The sequence below is a fragment of the Scyliorhinus canicula genome, chromosome 9 (genome assembly GCF_902713615.1).
Source record: "Scyliorhinus canicula chromosome 9, sScyCan1.1, whole genome shotgun sequence".
Lineage (NCBI taxonomy): Eukaryota > Metazoa > Chordata > Chondrichthyes > Carcharhiniformes > Scyliorhinidae > Scyliorhinus > Scyliorhinus canicula.
In genome coordinates this window covers 195,682,755-195,704,184 of record NC_052154.1, presented here as the reverse complement: position 1 = coordinate 195,704,184, position 21,430 = coordinate 195,682,755, and positions in this window count along the sequence as shown.

The window sequence follows — 21,430 nt, the reverse complement described above, 5'->3', positions numbered from 1 at the left end:
AGGTGATGGGTTTGAATGCGATTCCCATTCAGGGCAGCATCAGACACAGTATGGTGAGATATAGAGCAACCAGTTTCCGCCTTTCAGGATGGAACTGGAGACTGCAGAGCCATGCAGGCTGATTGGGGGAATATCTTGAGGCTGGGACTCGTTGCCGCTGAAGATAGACTCAACTGATATGAACCTCAGGCCTCAGTTAAATTACATCAACAAATCGCGGACATTCCTGAACAAAGTCTGTTTCAGGCATGGTTCCTAGACGCCTGCTTTTTTTTTGCCATAATATCAACATGGCTTGTGGCATACTTCAGACTCATAATGAGCCTGTGCTTCCAGCCTTAATACTGAAGGCTGAGGGGATTGCTTAGTGCCTCAAATATCGGGTGCAGTGCAGTCAAATATCAAGAGCCTTATCATCCTTGTTGTCAGGATCCAGTATAAACTAAACTTGGGTAGTTTCAATCTGTCAGCTCTTATCTGTCTCAATGGGCAGCACGGTAGCATTGTGGATAGCACAATTGCTTCACAGCTCCAGGGTCCCAGGTTCGATTCCCGGCTGGGTCACTGTCTGTGCGGAGTCTGTACATCCTCCCCGTGTGTGCGTGGGTTTCCTCCGGGTGCTCCGGTTTCCTCCCACAGTCCAAAGATGTGCAGGTTAGGTGGATTGGCCATGCTAAATTGCCCTTAGTGTCCAAAATTGCCCTTAGTGTTGGGTGGGGTTACTGGGTTATGGGGATAGGGTGGAGGTGTTGACCTTGGGTAGGGTGCTCTGTCCAAGAGTCGGTGCAGAATTGAAGGGCCGAATGGCCTCCTTCTGCACTGTAAATTCTGTGAATGGGCCGAATGGCCTCTAGGGCCTGGTTTAGCTCACCAGGCTAAATCGCTGGCTTTTAAAGCAGACCAAGGCAGGCCAGCAGCACGGTTCAATTCCCGTACCAGCCTCCCTGGACAGGCGCCGGAATGTGGCGACTAGGGGCTTTTCACAGTAACTTCATTGAAGCCTACTCGTGACAATAAGCGATTTTCATTTCATTTCATTTCATTTCTGCACTGTTTAGATTCTATGGGATTCGATACTGTCAGACTGATGGCATTGTCCAGCAAAAAACGATGGCACGGTGGCACTGTAATTAACACTGCTGCCTCACTGCGGCAGGGACCCAGGTACAATTCTGGCCTTAGGCCACTGTCTGTGTGGAGTCTGCACGTTCTCCCCGTGTCTGCATGGGTTTCCTTCGGGTGCTCCGGTTTCCTCCCACAGTCCAAAGATTTGCAGGTTAGGTGAATTGGTCATGCTAAATTGTCCCTTAGTGTCCAGGGATGTGCAGGTTAGGTTACAGGGTTAGGTCAGGGTGGCTTGGGGTGTGGGCTCTTTCGGAGGTTCGGTGCAGACTCAGTGGGCCGAATGGCCTCCTTCTGCACTGTTCAGATTCTATTTAATTTAAAATGGCCATTTCTTTTTTTTTCCAATTAAGGGGCAATTTAGCGTGCACAATCCACCTACCCTGCACATCTAGGGCTGGTTTAGCGCAGTGGGCTAAACAGCTGGCTTGCAATGCAGAACAATACCAGCAGCGCGGGTTCAATTCAAACCCACGCAGACACGGGGAGAATGTGCAAACTCCAAATGGACAATGACCTGGAGCCTGTATTGATGCTGGGTCCTCGGTGCCGTGAGGCAGCAGTGAAATGAAATGAAATGAAAATCGCTTATTGTCATGAGTAGGCTTCAATGAAGTTACTGTGAAAAGCCCCTAGTCGCCACATTCCAGCGCCTGTTCGGGGAGGCTGTTACAGGAATCGAACCGTGCTGCTGGCCTGCCTTGGTCTGCTTTCAAAGCCAGCGATTTAGCCCAGTGCTAAACAGCCCCTATAACCACCGTGCCACCCACCACTGTTGGGCTGCTATGAGATTCACTACATTACCTTGCAGCCCCAACCTCAGGAGCACAGATCTCTGCTAACCCATTCTATTGCTCTCACACCAATTATGTGATCATCTTGCGGGAGATTGGCTATTTTCTATCAATTAGTACCAAATTTGGTTAGTTTGATGCAGAGACCTGATTGACTTTCAAATAGGTAAACAGTGGTCAGTATGTGTCTTTGACATGATTAACATCCAATTTAAATAATATTATTTCTTTGTGTTCTACTTTTAGGACCCCCATTAGTTTTGAATGTAACACAACTGCGCCAAAGGGGAAGAAATTGATCCTTGTGTCTCTGATCTTCTGGGTAGAAAATGAGGGACAAAAGGATCAATTATAGGATGCAGTGTCCCATGTGCGATCTGTGCCAGCTTTCGGCGTTCCTTCCAAGAGGAACACGAGCGTTGCACAGCACTAGGACAGATTTCAGCAGCTATCCTCAGTCACGCCCCCCGGTAACCGGTTCTGCTCATTCCCCTTTCCAGGACTCAGTTAAGGGTCACCATTGATGAGGCAAAGGGCCCAAAACAGGCCTAGGGGTGGCCAGTGAGCGCCCGCTAGGATCGACAGCTCACCGCAATCGGCCTCCTCACACATCAACTGTTCTTCACCCAGAGGCAGTTGGGCAGAATCTCTACAGTGCAGAAGGAGGCCATTCAGCCCATCGAGTCTACACCGACCCTCTGAAAGAGAACCATATATAGGCCCATTCCCCAGCCCTATCCTGGTAACTCCATAACGTCATCTAGCCTTTGGGCAATTTAGGCAACCTTTGGACACTAAGGGACAATTTAACACGGCCCATCCACCAAACTTGCACATCCTTGGACTGTGGGAGGAAACCGGAGCACCCGGAGGAAACCCACACACACACGGGGAGAAAGTGCAGACTCCGCACAGACAGTGACCCGGAATCGAACCCGGGTCCCTGGCGCTGTGAGGCAGCAGTGCTAACCACTGTGCCACCGTGCCAACCTAATTACTCGAGCATTTTGTGCAGTCCTATGTTTGCACTCAATAGGAGGGAAATCTGTGCTTTTAAGTACGCAAAGAAACAAAAGGTGTGAGACTTGTACACTTGGGGAGTGATCCATAGCTGGCAGGATGCAGCTGGAAATGGGACCGTTGGGGATGATGCGTGTACGGCAGCACTTAGGAGCATCACCTGTAACTGGGGAGTGAAGAGAGAAAGTGCTTTCAAAAAGAAGTTGGAGAAATGCTTGAGGAAGAAAACAAATGAAGAGTACACTGTTTTAGGAAGACAAAGAAGGGTGGGAAGAACTCATGTGGAGAATAAACACCAACATGGACCAGTTGGGCCGAATAGCCTTGCTTCTGTGCTGTAAATGAGAGGAGTCATGAATAGCATTTCTTACATCCCCTGGATATCTCAAAATGCTTCCCCATCAAAGCATAATTAATTTGGAAGTGTAGTCACTGTGCTTTTCCTAGGTAAAGGAGAATGCATAACCTTTTTGGTCACTAAGGGCAATTTATCATGGCCAATCCACCTAACCTGTACGTCTTTGGACTGTGGGAGGAAACCGGAGCACCCGGAGGAAACACGCAGACACGGGGGGAACGTGCAGACTCCGCATAGACAGTGTCCCAGCAGGGAATCGAACCTGGGACCCTGGCGCTATGAAGCCACAGCGCAAGCCATTTGTGCTACCGTGCTGCCCTAAATGCATATGAAGGAAATAACTTCTTGCCTCAAAGTGGCACAGCAAAGGTTCACTAGATTGGTTCTTAGGTTGAGGTTATTGTTTCAGGATGTGAGGTTGAGGAAATTAGACTGATATTTATATTCTCTTAGAGTTTAGAAGAATGAGAGGTGTTCCAATTTCATTGTGCAGGATTCAGCAGGGGCTTGAAAAAGCAGACCGTGTAATTGACTAAGTCAACTAAATGTTCACTGTTAAATGCTCTCTGGGATGGGCAATAGCGACATCCACATCCCATGAAGGAATAAAAAAAAACTGAGCGATTACTTCCTCAGTCTGCAGAACCTAGAACATGGGCACAGCCTCTGGAGATGGGGGGCAAGCCATTCGGATTGAGAGGAGGAGAAATTTCTTTACTCAAATTGATATGAATCATAGAATTCCTACAGTGCAACAGGAGGCCATTCAGCCCGTCGACCCTTGACCCGTTCCCCTGCCCTATCCCCGCATACCCAGAGAGTAGTGGAGGCATGGAATGCACTGCCTGTGGAAGTAGTTGAGTGGGAAACATTAGGGACCTTCAAGCGGCTATTGGATAGGTACATGGATTACGGTAGAATGATGGGGTGTAGATTTGTTCTTAATCTTGGACAAAAGTTCGGCACAACATCGTGGGCTGAAGGGCCTGTTCTGTGCTGTATTTTCTATGTTCTATGTGGTGAGTACAAGAGGAATTTGGAACAGGGCATTTATTCAGCTTAGGAAGTTGCCGGCTGTATTATAAAGTTTGGCTGTAAATGCTCCCAAATTGAAGTTAATCAACAACAGCTTTTCATAAAGCATATCTGATAATGTCCATTCACCAGCAGGCTTAACATGAACAATCTAAGTTCATAAAAACAATTTGATCTTCTAACAGAGAGAGGAATATTGTGTTCTCTCAGAGGCTGTTAGATTGCATGAATTTCACCATCCTGAATGAATTCAGCATTGGAAGTGTAGATTCCTATTGGCCATGAAGGAAACTGACACATCCTGAAAGCAGCCCGTGATAAATTAATTTAGAAACAGCGAGTGTAGAACTCTGCTGGGCCCCGGATAAAAGCTTTTCAATCAAAATTTGATCTGGATGGCTTACAGTGTAAAAGAAATGAAGGTTTAATTCAAACTGTCTGTCGGGCCGAACACCATGGAACAGGCTTTGCAGGTTTTAGCCATGCTGGCAGGCAGCTTGCTGAACACGATTTGAGACTCAGCTTCCTCCAGCGGCCTGCTGTAAAGACCAAAGTGATTGAGTGTGTCTCCTGCCACAATTTCCACATGTTGCTCCCAGCTCTTCCTGGCGGTCTTTTGCTCAGATTGTTCACAATCTTATCCTCCTGTTTGATTCTGAGCTGAATTCCTCACCCTACGACATCTGTACTCTCAAATGCCTCGACCTTCACCCATCATTGCTGGAACCTTTATCCATCCCTGTGTTACTTCTACACTTCATTGCTCCAATGTTCCTGTGACAGTAAACCCTATGCTGATGCACCCCACATCCTAGACCAGATCATGTCATCCTGCTTTCCAGTACTTCAGTCCTTGCTGTTGTACACTGGGTCTCCTGAGGCCTCGAATTTAAAATGTATATCATTGTGCCTTCAAATTCCTCCATGGCCTTGCCCCTCTATAATCTCCTCAGGCATACACCTCCATCCCACACATCCCCACAGAACTCTTTCTGCCTCCAGAGTGTCGTACGCCCTGCGACCAGAGGTAGACTTAAAATGAAACCCGCCATGCGGGTGGGGAGGGGTCCCTCGTGCTGCTGGGGGTGGGAGGGGGGTCCTCCGTGCCGCTGGGGGTGGGGGGGGTCCCCCGTGCCGCTGGGGGTGGGGGGGGGGGGGTCCTCCGTGCCGCTGGTGTCTAAGCACCAGTCAGAGATCGGCTCAACAAATACAAATGAGCCTATCAGCAGGCAACGCGGTGTGACATCAGACCCTGCTTGGTCGAGCCCCCTCAGAGTGGGGAAACACTGGTGAACGTTGAGGTGATGAGGAGGGAGAGAGAGTTAGCGGTCAAGGTCAGGTTTCCTGTGTTTAGCTAACTAACGCTTATTGCGAATTTGCAAAACAAGCCACGAAGGAGGGAGGTGGGGGAGCCAGTCGGCTGGTCTGGACTGGAAGCAAGCCGTCATCAAGGTCAGCAGATGTGACTCGACTCCAAGGCCAGAACTGAGGAGGGCCGGGCAGTCCATAGTCAGGCAGACAGACTGGGCCGGGCCGGGCAGTCCATAGTCGGGCAGACAAGCCAGGCTGGGCCGGGCAGTCCATAGTCGGGCAGACAAGCCAGGCTGGGCCGGGCAGTCCAATAGTCAGGCAGCCAGGCCGGGCTGGGCCGGGCAGTCCATAGTCAGGCAGACAGGCTGGGCCGGGCAGTCCATAGTCGGGCAGACAAGCCAGGCTGGGCTGGGCAGTCCATAGTCAGGTAGACAGGCTGGGCCAAGCAGTCCATAGTCAGGCAGCCAGGCCGGGCTGGGCCGGGCAGTCCATAGTCAGGTAGACAGGCTGGGCCAAGCAGTCCATAGTCAGGCAGACAGGCTGGGCTGGGCCGGGCAGTCCATAGTCAGGCAGACAGGCTGGGCCGGGCAGTCCATAGTCAGGCAGACAGGCTGGGCTGGGCCGAGCCGGGCAGTCCATAGTCAGGTAGACAGGCTGGGCCGGGCAGTCCATAGTCAGGTAGACAGGCTGGGCCGGGCAGTCCATAGTCAGGTAGACAGGCTGGACCGGGCAGTCCATAGTCAGGTAGACAGGCTGGGCCGGGCAGTCTATAGTCAGGTAGACAGGCTGGGCCGGGCCAGGCAGTCCATAGTCAGGTAGACAGGCTGGGCCGGGCAGTCCATAGTCAGGCAGCCAGGCTGGGCCGGGCAGCCCATAGTCAGGCAGACAGGCTGGGCCGGGCAGTCCATAGTCGGGCAGACAAGCCAGGCTGGGCTGGGCAGTCCATAGTCAGGTAGACAGGCTGGGCCAAGCAGTCCATAGTCAGGCAGCCAGGCCGGGCTGGGCCGGGCAGTCCATAGTCAGGTAGACAGGCTGGGCCAAGCAGTCCATAGTCAGGCAGACAGGCTGGGCTGGGCCGGGCAGTCCATAGTCAGGCAGACAGGCTGGGCCGGGCAGTCCATAGTCAGGCAGACAGGCTGGGCTGGGCCGAGCCGGGCAGTCCATAGTCAGGTAGACAGGCTGGGCCGGGCAGTCCATAGTCAGGTAGACAGGCTGGGCCGGGCAGTCCATAGTCAGGTAGACAGGCTGGGCCGGGCAGTCCATAGTCAGGTAGACAGGCTGGGCCGGGCAGTCTATAGTCAGGTAGACAGGCTGGGCCGGGCCAGGCAGTCCATAGTCAGGTAGACAGGCTGGGCCGGGCAGTCCATAGTCAGGCAGCCAGGCTGGGCCGGGCAGCCCATAGTCAGGCAGACAGGCTGGGCCGGGCTGGGCAGTCCATAGTCAGGCAGCCAGGCCGGGCCGGGCAGTCCATAGTCAGGCAGACAGGCTGGGCCGGGCCGGGCAGTCCATAGTCAGGTAGACAGGCTGGGCCGGGCAGTCCATAGTCAGGCAGCCAGGCTGGGCTGGGCCGGGCAGTCCATAGTCAGGCAGACAGGCTGGGCCGGGCAGTCCATAGTCAGGCAGACAGGCTGGGCCGGGCCGGGCAGTCCATAGTCAGGCAGACAGGCTGGGCCGGGCAGCCCATAGTCAGGTAGACAGGCTGGGCCGGGCAGCCCATAGTCAGGCAGACAGGCTGGGCCGGGCCGGGCAGTCCATAGTCAGGCAGACAGGCTGGGCCGGGCAGTCCATAGTCAGGCAGACAGGCTGGGCCGGGCAGCCCATAGTCGGGCAGACAGGCTGGGCCGGGCAGTCCATAGTCAGGCAGACAGGCTGGGCCGGGCAGTCCATAGTCAGGTAGACAGGCTGGGCCGGGCAGTCCATAGTCAGGTAGACAGGCTGGGCCGGGCCGGGCAGTCCATAGTCAGGTAGACAGGCTGGGCCGGGCCGGGCAGTCCATAGTCAGGTAGACAGGCTGGGCAGGGCCGGGCAGTCCATAGTCAGGCAGACAGGCTGGGCCGGGCAGTCCATAGTCAGGTAGACAGGCTGGGCCGGGCAGCCCATAGTCAGGCAGACAGGCTGGGCCGGGCAGTCCATAGTCAGGCAGACAGGCTGGGCCGGGCAGACAAGCCAGGCCGTGAGACGGGATTGCCGATGTGAGATAAGAGATGCCGCTGAGGCTGGACGAATTGGGGAAGAAAGCCACGAGCGAGGTGGTGAGCTTATCCCTTTTATTAAATAGCAAACATGCATTGCGTCCATTTTGCAGCTTTGCTAGGTGCAGGGACTGTGCATATTCCTGGTGATGTACGATCAATTGGACAAAGACGAGAGTTGAATACAACTGAGGCTTTATTACTCTAAGATGTGTGGCCTCCTACAGCAGCTGGCAAAATGGCTGCTCTACGGAGGACGCACATATTCATACTCCGCCTACTGGGCAGAGCCAGCAGGCAGGGACTACCACTGTACCTGTAGTACAGGGTCTTACCGTACATCACCTAATATATGTACAACAGTGGTTTACCACACCTGGTTTTTGAGTTTGTTTGGTTCAGTGTGACTGATAAGATCCCATCTTATCAAACCAGGGCTACTGGATCAGATATCTGACCGGACTGATCCAAAGTAAGCATTTCATTTGGGGACCGAGTGTGGCAGCACCCTCCTCCCCACAGTCTGAGCTCCATTCTTTACAAAGAAAACAACTATGAGAAAGAAAAGAAAGTAAAATATAAAAGATGGAAATCTGAATTTTAAATGATGAGAAAGCAGTCTTTATTGATTGTAATTATTCGGACGTTCGGCTGGTGATCAAGCAGTACAGCAAAGCCCTGCTGACCCAGTCACTGGGAAGCCCAGAGTGAACAGCTCAGAACACTCCTGCTCCTGTACCGAGCACCCTAACTCTACTTAATGCCCCGATGATTAACTCAACAGTGTTGGGGTGTGAATTTTCATCCTACCATTTCTTGGCATTCAGTTTTAATTGACTAAAGTGTGGAATAATATTTTAATAATAATAATATTTATTGTCACAAGTAGGCTTACATTAACACTGCAATGAAGTTACTGTGGAAAGCCCCTAGTCACCACATTCTGGCGCCTGTTCGGGTACACAGAGGGAGAATTCAGAATGTCCAAATTACCTAACAGCACGTCTTTCGGGACTTGTGGGAGGAAACCGGAGCGTCCGGAGGAAAGCCACGCAGACACGGGGAGAATGTGCAGATTCCGCACACACAGTGATCCAAGTGGGAATCGAACCTGGGACCCTGGTGCTGTGAAGCAACAGTGCTAACCACGGTGCTACGTGCCTCCCACACACATACATGCGCGTAACCCTCCCCCAGCCGAAATCTCAACATAGTGTTCTTCATTACAAAGTTATAGATGGTCTTTTTTTTCAATGTTGCTTCACATATTGAAGCTGAATTTTTGTTCGGGCACGAATTATATTCCTTACCAGGTCTCAACAAACAAACTATTTCAGAGGGGCTGTGGTATTAAATTCAGAATTGCACTATCAAGAGAACTGTCTCTTTTCTTTGCCAATGTGTCTGATGCTTTGCAGCAAAAACTCATTGGAGATCAAATGTTAAAATTGTTCTTCTTAAATCGTTAACCCGATTTCCTCAAAACTTTACAAACTTGGAATGGAGTCAGATGATTTATTCACCGGAATGTATGTCAGCACTCCCAACATGTCACAGAGCAAATGGCAGCTTCAAGTTTACTGATATGATATCCTCGGATTAGGCCCTGTCACCCTGGTTAGTGCAAGAGATATAAAAGTTTGAGAACAAGTACAATCTCAAAGAGGTTTAAGTGGCTGGTGCTCTGTGCCAGGGAATATGGTCCTTTAAATAACGGAAAATCAAAATTTCCGCAACATACTCTCACTTCAGTTATGTTTGGTTTCAAATTGAACCAATTGACGATGGATGAGCCAGAAGTTGAGGCCACTTAATTCACAGTCCTTGTATTCCTTCAGACACCTGTGCATGTAAAAACCGCTCCATTAAAAAAAAACTGATGTTGTACTGCAATGCCATTGAGAAATTGCGTGTTGCCCAATTACTGAGAGGAATAGTGCGAGATTCCCTGGAGGCGTCAGTCTCTCACCATTTGAGTTTGACACTGCAGAGAATGTAACTCGACATCAAAGAGAGTCAAAGTGCTCCGATGGTGGGGAGGGGGCTTAAATACCCAGAGTTCTGGGAAGGGTGGGGGCAATAGAAAAGCCTGAGTTGGTTTAAATGTTGAAGCATTAAACCTGGAATGGTCTGGAGAAGTTAAGTCTGCACTCGACTGCAACCTTGTATGCACATCCCTGACGAGTGAGCTATGCCGTGTAAACTAAGTAATGCCCAGCTACAACCTGGCTACTGGTCTTTGACCAGTAATTGCAACTCAAAATGCAACATGTGGGTCTATTTCAAATAGAATCTTTCACAAACTGAAAACGTTTTAAGTTCATTCCTGGAAATAAATCATGTAAAGTAATAGATCATATAAACCTGCTGCTTATTTCTAGGATAAATAGAAACCGTTCACCTACATTACAAAATAGATTTGTTCCGGAGTAACTTCATATTTTCCCAGAAGTACTTGTTTAATGAAAAGCTCTACGATCTTGTTATATTTAATCTAGTTCTAATTTATCACATCTTAGAAATAGCGGATCCAGATCAAAATGTAACTAAAATGCCTAAAGTACATCAAAGGATATGGACTGTAATCTTTAAGTGAAATTCTCTCCAATACGTTGATTTACCAATGTCGATAATTTCATAATTAATATAGTATCTGTTTAAAATCATCTCTTTGAAAGGTATCCCTGGTAAGAACATGCTTTATTGTACTTGATTTGAGAGGCACTATAATCTATATTGCACAGCATTAACCACAAGAGAAACATCTCCATTCATATCAATGCCCTTTTGGTGAAAATGTCAAGACAATAGAAGACAGTTACATTTTATGCAGAAATGCAACCACTTGAATTCCTTCCAGACGGGGGAGTACATTAATAGTATTGGTGCTTGTTGCTCTTGTTCCATCATGACTTTAAACTGCGCGGATTTCAATTCAGCCATTATTCATGCAGGCGTGTTTTTACAAGTTAAACGTGATTGGGGGGCGGAGAAGAGGCCCAGCAATGAAGGTAAGTGTGGGGCGTCACAAAGTGCAAGTCTGCCACTGCCTCAAAATTGATGTCTTCAAGTTGCCTCGACCCCATAGTTTTGAATCCGGCCTAAATCCCTTTTAATTCTCTTTACTTTTATAAACTCTCACTGAATCCCACCTCCTCAACCAAACGCATGGCAATACTTTCCAATTTTTCCACTGGCATCAGTTATCATCGCACCTCTGTGAAGCACGGTAGGGTTTCTTTATTTCAAAGGAGTTGTGTAAGATGACACACAACTTGTAGGAATGTAACAATCTGTGATGAGAATGGTGGCAGCCTTCAGGAGATCAGTGGCAAACTGGTGAAATAAGCAGAGACCGATGTTAAATTTAACGCAGGGGTGTGTGAGCTGATGCATTTTGAAAGGAAGATTAAGAGGCCATCCAAACTAAAGTCCAATCTTAAAAGGATGCCTTGTTGCCACGGCAGCAATAACGGTGGATATATCCGCCATTGACACGTATTTTGAATATATTTGCTTGCGGTCAATGGCCACCTGGAAACTCCAGGTGGGAGGGAACCGACCGAAAGGGCCCCTTAGCACCATTTTTTAATCGATGCCCAATGGAATTTCAGCAGGAAATTTGTCATTTCGTCCCTCGTCTTCGCCAGCCACATCAGACTTCCAGAATTCTTCCTCTTTGTTTTCCCCACTCCCGATGGCAGTACCTTCTAATCATACATCTCGTGCCCTGGTTTGAGACCCATTTCTTTGCAGCTTGATGCTACATTTTGACATACTAATAAAATATAATTCTCTTTAATTATTGCCTTCTGAGGGCACATACTCGGAATAAAGAGCCTCCAATTGAACTACAGATGGAGAATAAATTTATACATGCCATATGTAGTTGTTGCACTTGTTCATATTAACAATGAGCATCATTCAACAACATGTAGAGAAATAAATGAAATGAAATGAAAATCGCTTATTGTCACGAGTAGGCTTCAAATGAAGTTACTGTGAAAAGCCCCTAGTCACCACATTCCGGCGCCTGTTCGGGGAGGCTGGTACGGGAATTGAACCGTGCTGCTGGCCTGCCTTGGTCTGCTTTAAAAGCTACCAATTTAGCCCAGTGTGCTAAACCAGCCCCTTGGTTGAAACCAATTTAAGATTATTAGTCGGACTGGCAGTGTGGCTCATTTCTGCGTGATAGAAGCTACTCATATCCACACACAGGGCCCTGTCCTTTTCCAACAAAAGGAGCATCTTCACATATTGAACCCTTTTCATCTTGGAGGACGACCATTCCCTGGTTTGAATTTTAACAAAAACTTGGTAGTTAACTGTTCCCTGGTGCATTCTCCATGGCAACACCTCTACCAATCAGAGTCTACTTGCCTCACCTTCTCATGCAGTACAAATTGGAACATGACTGCAATTAGAGGCAGCATTATTATACACATTTTACTCATACATGCGGATAAATATAAGGATGGATATTGTAATTTCACAACAGCGAGGTATGCAAGAATATGTATTAGCAAACTGTTGAAAGCATTTTGAAATGAAACAGTTATAAAAATGTACATATTGTAGACACTGTTTAAAATGCCTGCCCACTTACTGACAGCGTTAAACACAGACTTTATGCTTAGTCTGCACTGCATGCTGTTAAACTAAAAGCCTGGTCAAATTAACAGTGACAAGTTAATCCTCAATGAACAATTTGTGCTATCATTTGAACATGTTATTATCCTTCACAGATAATCAAAGGGTGTTACTGTACTGCTCGGTTTAATTATTAATTTGCTCAGGTTTATGTAAACACTGCAAATTGATTCGTTAATAAGCTTGTTTCAAACTCTGAGATGACCTTGCTTTTTAATATGCCAGAAAGCTGATTATTTCTTAAATTACATTTGCAACTGTTCAAGATGGATTGAAGTCAGGATGCACCTCAGCACCTAAGGTCATTGAATTTCCTCATACATCCAAATTTATATCTGATGGCGAACGCTGTGCTTTCTCACGCTGGCTTTGCTGTTTAATTATGTTTAGATTACTTGGTGGGCATTTGCATGGGAAGTAAACCGTGAGTTGTAACGGAACTAAGAGTTTAAAACTGAAGCACGCATGAATGGATTACAGGCTCAAATCACAAAGTACCTTTATTACTTCAGAAACACTGCTGAGTCATCGGTTTTCTTTAGCAGATACAGTTTTTAAACTATATTTACTCCACTTCTCAGATGAAAGAGGAGAGACAAGTTGGCAATGTTGCCAGGATGGGCCGTTTGATCGGCAAGTTGGCCAGAAAGCAGAGGCTTAGTCAATAGGTAACGCCTGCAGATGCTGGAATTCTGAAATATGAACAGAAAATACTCAACAGGCCAGGCAGCATGTGTGGAGAAAGTAACAGATTTAACGGGGGCAGAATATTCTCATAGACCCTGCCGGAACAGTGGGCGTATTTTCAGGTTGGGAACCTGATTTACTGGCTTGCATGATCATTGCTCTTTCCCAGAACAAACTAATTATCACCAATTCTGTGCTCCCTGACCAATTAGGTCGAGGTAACGCACCCAAAGAAGACCATGAGCAGCGGCTACCAGGGCTCATCGACACTTTCATTTTTGAGGCTCCAGCTGCCACGGGAAGAGAGAGGTGACTCTTATTTGGAGGTCCTCCTGAGGGGGTCTGAGGGGATGCAGTGAATTGAGTTCTCCCAAGGATAAGAGCTGAGTCTGCACGTTCTCCCCGTGTCTGCATGGGTTTCCTCCGGGTGCTCCGGTTTACTCCCACAGTCCAAAGGCGTGCAGGTTAGGTGAATTGGCCATAATAAATTGCCCTTAGTGTCCAAAACGGTTAGGAAAGGTTATTGGGTTATGGGAATAGGGTGGAAGTGAGAGCTTAAGTGGGTCGGTGCAGACTCGATGGGCTGAATGGCCTCCTTCTGCACTGTATGTTCTATGTTCTATCAAGAGGACAACTTCTCCAAATAAGCAGGCATTGATGGTAGTGACCGAGGAAGTCAGCCACAGAGATGTGGAGACAGCACACCAAGAGGATCAGGTACCTCAGGAGGGTGTGACAGGACATGGCTGTAACATGTCCTGGTGCCAATCCCCACATTCTAACTTTCCCAGCTTCATCCAGCACTGGATCCCTCAGATCACCAGACTCTGAAACTGCACTCATTCCTCTCTATCCAGGAACCTCACATCCTCATCCAAACAGCCGGCACTCACACTCACCCTTAATCGATTGCTCTATCCGTGCCTCACAGTCATCCTTCATAAATGTTGTTTTGCCCTCCTCGCCACTCACTTCTCTACCCTCTCTCCTCGCGGGAGAAAACAGCACACAAGCTGGCAAAAGACAGAGACCTGTACCTTGGGGCAGGGTGGGGGCAGCTTCCCTCCAGTGACGTGCACCTTGTCGGCCATTGGCAATACATGCCCACTCTGCGGGAACGAAAAGCCAAGAGAGCTTCAGCCGCCGAGGCATTGGTGCTCTGACCCATTGAGAGTTGATCTCTGCCCTGCAGACCCCGTGTCGGGGGTCCCGCCACCTTCCACCTGGATCTTGGTGACTATATCCTCTGCCCTGCGGAGGGGAATGTGTCTGAGGAGAAGACGATTGGAGCTGCTGCTTTTGGAACTGTTGCTGGAGGTTTGGCCTCTGTTCTCGTCCTTTCGTAGAGGTGGAAGGTGGAGCTCCATAAACTGCTCCCATGCCGTGGTGACGGCTGTCAGCCGGGAAATGCAGCTGAAGGCGAGTGAAGTGTAAAACAGGTGGTTCCATTGAAGTCGTTGGTAATCACCTGTCAAGCAGTGAAAGTGCTCTCTAAGAGAAGGGCTTTCAAACTACAGTCTGTACGACTATGGCTGGAAGTCTGCAGAGTAACTGAAACATTCCCACTTGCCAGTTTCACTGAAGAAGCTCTCCCACTGTTCCCTCACCTCAGTGACCCTGGTGAGTTGCTGACAGGTCAGGTTGGGCGGCACGGTGGTTAGCACTGCTGCCTCACAACGCCATGGACCCGGGTTCAATTCCAGCCTCGGGTCACTGTCTGTACGGAGTTTGCACGTTCTCCCCGCGTCAGCATGGGTTTCCTCCGGGTGCTCCAGTTTCCTCCCACAGTTCAAGGGTAGGTGGATTGGCCATGCTAAATTGCCCCTTAGTATCAAAGGATGTGAAGGTTAGATTATGAGATTGCAGGAATAGGGTGGGATATGGAATGGTGCAGATTCAATGGGCCGAATGGCCTCCTTCTGCACTGTAGGGATTCTATTCTATGGAAATAGTCCCTTGGATGGAAAATCCAACACCCAGGGCTAAAACAGGTCTCAATTGTCAGGTTAACTGCCTAAACCACTTCCTCATCAATCAGCTGAGAGATCCAAGGGAGATCCTCGGTCCCCTTCAATCCTTCCCCAGAGAAAACTGGGATAGAGTGGAATGATGTCGGGATCCCAACCTGATGGTAGTTTCCATGACTTTTCCATCCCACAGGCACTGGTACTGGAACTTCCCTGCAATGGGCTGGGAAAATGCTGCCCAACGATTGAGGGTGATGACCTTCTGGGTTAGCCTTAGAGTTGATGTCAAGACCGGCTGCGTATTTGTAGCATTTTCTGTTATTGTTCCAGAATCTTTGTCAAAGGTGATCATCTAATGATACAAATCTAAATATTAACAGATATGCAAGGCTGTGCGACGATCTACTTATCGAGCGATTCGCTGCCCAGGATAATTCATTCAGTTTGAATGAGTTCATTATTCTTGTAACTTTGGGCTGGAATAGTGAGGAATGCCTTATAACTCTAAAATTAGATCAGTTAAGTAGACACCAGGGTTCTGTGCAGTGGGTGGAAATTTCATACGATATTGAACAAATGTACCGTGAAGCTCCAGAGGTTTTTCATTCAAAAGTCCTATTCGCGCACGGAATTTTAAATTTTTGTTCTTGAGCTGCAAATGCCGCTGGCAAGGCCACCAGCATTCATGACTCACCCCTAACTGCCTTTGAGAAGGTGATGAACTACCTTCTTGAGCTGTTACAATCCATGTGGGTGTAGGTACACCCACAGTGCTGTTAGAGAGTTCCAGGATTTTAACCCAGCAGCAGTGATGGAAGGGTGATTATAGTTCCAGCTCAGGACCAGTGTGTGGCTTGGAAGGGAAGTTGCAGATGGCAGCGTTCCCACGAGGCATCTCGAGGTGATAGGAATTGTGGGTTTGGGAGGCACTGCCAAAGGAGCCATTATAAGTTGCGGCATTGCGTCTGGCAGGTGGTATAAACGGCTGCCACTGTGGGCTGCTGGTGTAGGTAGCGGGTGTACCATTCAAATATGCTGCTTTGTCCTGGATGGGGCGGAGCTTTTAAAAAAAACAATTTTATTGAGGTTTTACATTTTATCAACAATGCAACAAAACCACAGGAAATGGTCCAGCACCGCAAGGGAAAGTGAAGGCTCGACACACATAAACACAGAGGGGAGCAGGAGAACAGCAGTACAAATGGGTCAATAGAATCATCAAACACAACCCAAGGAGCCCCATCAGAGACGAAACAGGATAAAGCCATGAAAATGCAGCGATTGGGCAGCGATTTTATAAATTGGGTATTCTAAACTTATAAAAAAAAGAAAATGCAGCGATCGCTCATAATTACCCCGAGGGTTCAGGATAGGTTCTTCACATCATGTTTGGGCGGAAACCAATATACATCTCCCTCAACTCCAGCAGTGCCAGAGGCATCAATGACACACAGCAACATCCTTCCCAGATTCAAGGAAAACATGCCGGAGGGAACAGGAGTGATGAGGTTGCTAATGCATTGAGGCGAAAACCCTTACAGGAACTCGCCTCCATTCTCCCCCAAAATAATAAAATAAAAGAAATGGGAACAAACGAAATAAACAGGGAGGACTATTACAACCAACAATACACCATCGGGAGTAACGGAGGATTTTCGGGACCAGACCCGTGAACACACAGATGTTGTGTGAGATACTGCCACCAATGCCGAAGGTCTGAAGTATGTTTTGACCATAAGTGTGAGTAAGACCACCGACAGCTGGGGAAGGCTTGCCAGCGCCAAGTGAGTGGGGTCTGGGTTGCACAGTCTCGAGGAGGAGGGTGGGGAAAAGTCGAACTACAGTCAGGCAAAATGGGAAATAATTTGCTGATTGCTTGTAATGTTTGTGCAATACTTTGCATTAAACATCGGAATGGAGGAGGTGTAGACACTCGGAGCCGGGATCTGAAAATGGTGGGAAAAACGGGCGCAATGGATGCATTTGATGAGGGTTATGGGAATGGAATTCAGAAGAGGAAATATTCCAATTATTTCTCAGAGCAAATCGGACACCGGAAAACCTAAAGATCGCAGCATTTCACTGTTCAGTTGAGTGTAAAATGTTTTTGCTGCGACAGAATTTTGTTCACCAGCAAAACCAGGAGGCAAGTCCTACATTGAGTTAACGAAACTCTCCGAGGGATATTTCTCTCCTATTGATTTCAGAAAGGTTTTGGTACGCAGGAAGTAGGTGAAAACATTTTAATAATAATAATTTTTATTATTGTCACAAGGAGGCTTACATTAACATTGCAATGAAGTTCCTGTGAAAAGCCCCTAGTCGCCACATTCCGGCACCTGTTCGGGTACACAGAGGGAGAATTCAGAATGTCCAATTCACCTAACAGCACGTCTTTCGGGACTTAGAACATAGAACATAGAACATAGAACATAGAACAGTACAGCACAGAACAGGCCCTTCGGCCCTCGATGTTGTGCCGAGCAATGATCACCCTACTTAACCCACGTAACCCGTATACCCGTAACCCAACAATCCCCCCAATAACCTTACACTACGGGCAATTTAGCATGGCCAATCCACCTAACCCGCACATCTTTGGACTGTGGGAGGAAACCGGAGCACCCGGAGGAAACCCACGCACACACGGGGAGGACGTGCAGACTCCACACAGACAGTGACCCAGCCGGGAATCGAACCTGGGACCCGCACATCTTTGGACTGTGGGAGGAAACCGGAGCACCCGGAGGAAACCCACGCAGGCACAGGGAGAATGTGCAGACTCCGCACAGTGACCCAAACGGGAATCGAACCTGGGACCCTGGCGCTGTGAAGCAACAGTGCTAACCATTGTGCTACCATATCACAGCCACGCCTCACCATCGTGATGCACTAAGGTCTGCTTCAATACAGAAGATCAGAAGGGGCTGTTTAGCTCACAGGGCTAAATCGCTGGCTTTGAAAGCAGACCAAGGCAAGCCAGCAACACGGTTCGATTCCTGTAACAGCCTCCCCGAACAGGTGCCGGAATGTGGCGACTAGGGGCTTTTCACAGTAACTTCATTTGAAGCCTACTTGTGACAATAAGCGATTTTCATTTCATTTCATCAAATTCTGCGGATCAAATTCTAAATGGGGTGAAATATTATCTGGATTACTTACTCATCACTGGTTGAAGTGAAAAGGAGCACTTGGAGAATTTGAAAGCTACTCTGAACCATTTGCAGAGCCACAACCTGAGAGTTAAAGAGCTTTCAAGTTTTCCATAAATTACCTTCGTCATGGGGTGAGTATCGACTTGAGTGGGTTTGTGATCTGTAGCCCTTTCGGGATCTTGTCTGCTTTCTTCGAAGCTTAATGTCAGTGTCTATCCGCGATCTTCTTGGAGATCCTCTCCACTTTGAGCCGGCAGATTACGGTGTTGATGGTCGCCATGATGTGGATGTGTGTCGACTTGAGTGGGTTTATGGCCGGCATCTCCACATCATGGCTACCTTGGTTATATTATTGATCAAGAGGGCTAAAGGAGCCGAAGAAAATGTCAGCATCTTAGAAGCCATATCCTCAAAATGTGATGCAATTCAGGTTCTTTTTAGGATTGATTAATTATTATGGTAGATTCATGCTGAATTTAGCAATATGATTGAAGAGTTTTTTGCCAAACATAGGAAGATAGTAATTCAGAGCAGAAGTTGGCAATTTATCCCTTTAAGCCCGCTCCGTCATTCAGCTAGATAATGGCTGATCTCTTCCACCTCACCATGTTTCAAATCCACCTCCCCACGTTTCCCGTATCCCACTTTTCATCAGAAATATACCTAGCTCCTTTTTGAAACCATTTAATGATTTAGACTCCAGCGCGCTATGGGGCAGCGAGTTCCACAAATTCACCACCCTCTGCGAGAAGTAGTTCCTCCTCATCTCAGTTTTAAATCTACCGCCTCTCAACCTACATCCGTGACCTCTCGTTCTAGAGTGCCCCACAAGGGGGAACATTTGGTCTATGTTTACGTTATCAATCCCTTTCAGTATTTGATATATCTCAATCAAATCCCCTCTCAATCTTCTAAACACCAGAGAGTATAAGACCAAACTGTTCAATCTCTCCTCATACGTCTACCCTTTCATTAGACCATAAGACACAGGAGCAGAATTAGGCCACTCGCCCCATCGAGTCTGCTCCGCCATTCAATCATGGCTGATATTTTCTCATTCCCATTCTCCTGCCTTCTCCCCATAACCCCTAATCCCCTTATTAATCAAGAACATATTTTACTCTGTCTTAAAGCCGCTCAGTGATTTGGCCTCCACAGCCTTCTGTGGCAAATCAACCCCGGAATCAATCTGATGAACCTTTGAACTGCCTCCAATGCCACCACATCCTTCCTTAAATTAGGAGACCAAAAGTGGACTCAATACTCCAGATTTGTCTCACCAACACCCTATACAATTGCAACAACACTTCTCTACTTCTATCCTCCAGTCCTTTTGCAATAAACACGAAAATTCAATTTACCTTTTTTATTACATGCTGTCCCTGCATACTGCCTTTCTGCGATTCATGAACAAAGACACCCAGATCCCTCTGCTCAGACGCATTTTGAATCGGCTTTCCATTTGGATAATTTGCCTTTCTATTCTTGGGAGCAAAATGGATAACCTCACACTTATCCACATTAACCTTCATCTGCCAAATTATGGACCATTCCCCTAGTCTATCTATATCCGTCTGTAAACTCTTTATCTCCTCTTCACTCCCTGCTTTCCCACCTATTTTAGTATCATCCACAAATTTTGCTGTTAATCTGTTCCTGCTTGCAGATTATTTATATAGATTGTAAATAGTTGAGGTTCAAGGACTGACCCATGTGGCACCCAGCTAGTTACAGTTCACCAGCCAGAGAAGGACCCTCTGACCCGACCCTCTGCTTTCTGTCAGTCAGCCAATCCTCAATCCAATCTAGTACTCTAACCCCAATCCCCTGTGATCTCACCTTCTGGATCAGTCTTTTATGCGGCACCTTGTCAAACACCTTCTGGAAGTCTAGATATACCACATCCACAGGTTCCCCATTATCCACCTTGCTGGTTACATCCTCAAAGACCTTAAGCAAGTTTGTCAAGCATGACTTACCCCTCATACACCCACACTGACAATGGTGGATTGAGCTTCGTCTTTACAAATGTTCAATCATCCCCTCCGTAATGATTGATTCCAGCAACTTCCGCACCACAGAGGTCAAGCTAACCGGTCTGTAGTTTCCGACTTCTTGCCTCTCTCCTTTTTGAATAGTGGAATTATATTAGCATGTCTCCAATCCACCGGGACCTTTCCAGAATCCAGGGAATTTTGAAATCTCATAAGCAATGCATCCACTACCTCTGCTGCCTCCTCCTTTAATACCCTAGGATGCAGGCCATCAGGTCGCGGAGACTTATCTACCTTAAATCCCATTTGTTTATTCAATACTGTCTCCCTAGTGATAGTTATTTCACCAGATTCCTCTGCATTAACTGTAGTTTTTGGAAGGTTTTTATGATCCTCTACCATGAAGACAGAGGCAAAATATTGGTTCAGAGCCTCCGCCATCTCTGTGTTCCCCATTATTACCTCACCAGTATCATCCTCTAAAGGGGCCAATGTTTACTTTAGCCATTTTCTTCCTCTTCATATACTTATTGAAGGTTTTGGTATCAGTGTTTATGTTTTCTTCTACTTTCCTTTCACAGTTCATCTTAGCTCTATTGATTTTATTTTTAATGGCCTTTTGCTGAACCAATCCTCCAGTTTACCACTAGCTTTTTCAGTCTGATATACATCGTACTAATGAATACATAATACAGGCATGGCATTGGTCAGAAGATTGTGAAAATGTAAACAATGAAGTGAAAGAAGCTTCACTGAAGTCAGAGCTGTTGGTTCATTAGAATCCCAAGATGAAGTTGCAACTTGCTTGCGATGCCTCACCCTCTGGGGTTGGTGCAGTTGCCTTGCACATTGTGCCTTCAGGAGAGGAAGACTGACAAAGTTTGCTTCACGCATTCTTACCAGCGCAGAAATGAATTACACTCAGCTAGATAAAGAAGCTTTGGGCATCATTTTTGGTGGAAGAAGGTTCCACCATTAGCTTTATGGGCGTCAGCCTGCCAAACGCATTTTTCCAGAGAGTTTGAAGGAATGATTACCTCGTTCATATGGGGAGGGAAGGTGGCCAGAGTTAGAAAGGAGCTGCTACAGAGGGGAAGGCAGGCAGGGGGTTTGGGTCTTCCGATCCGATGTATTATTACTGGGCG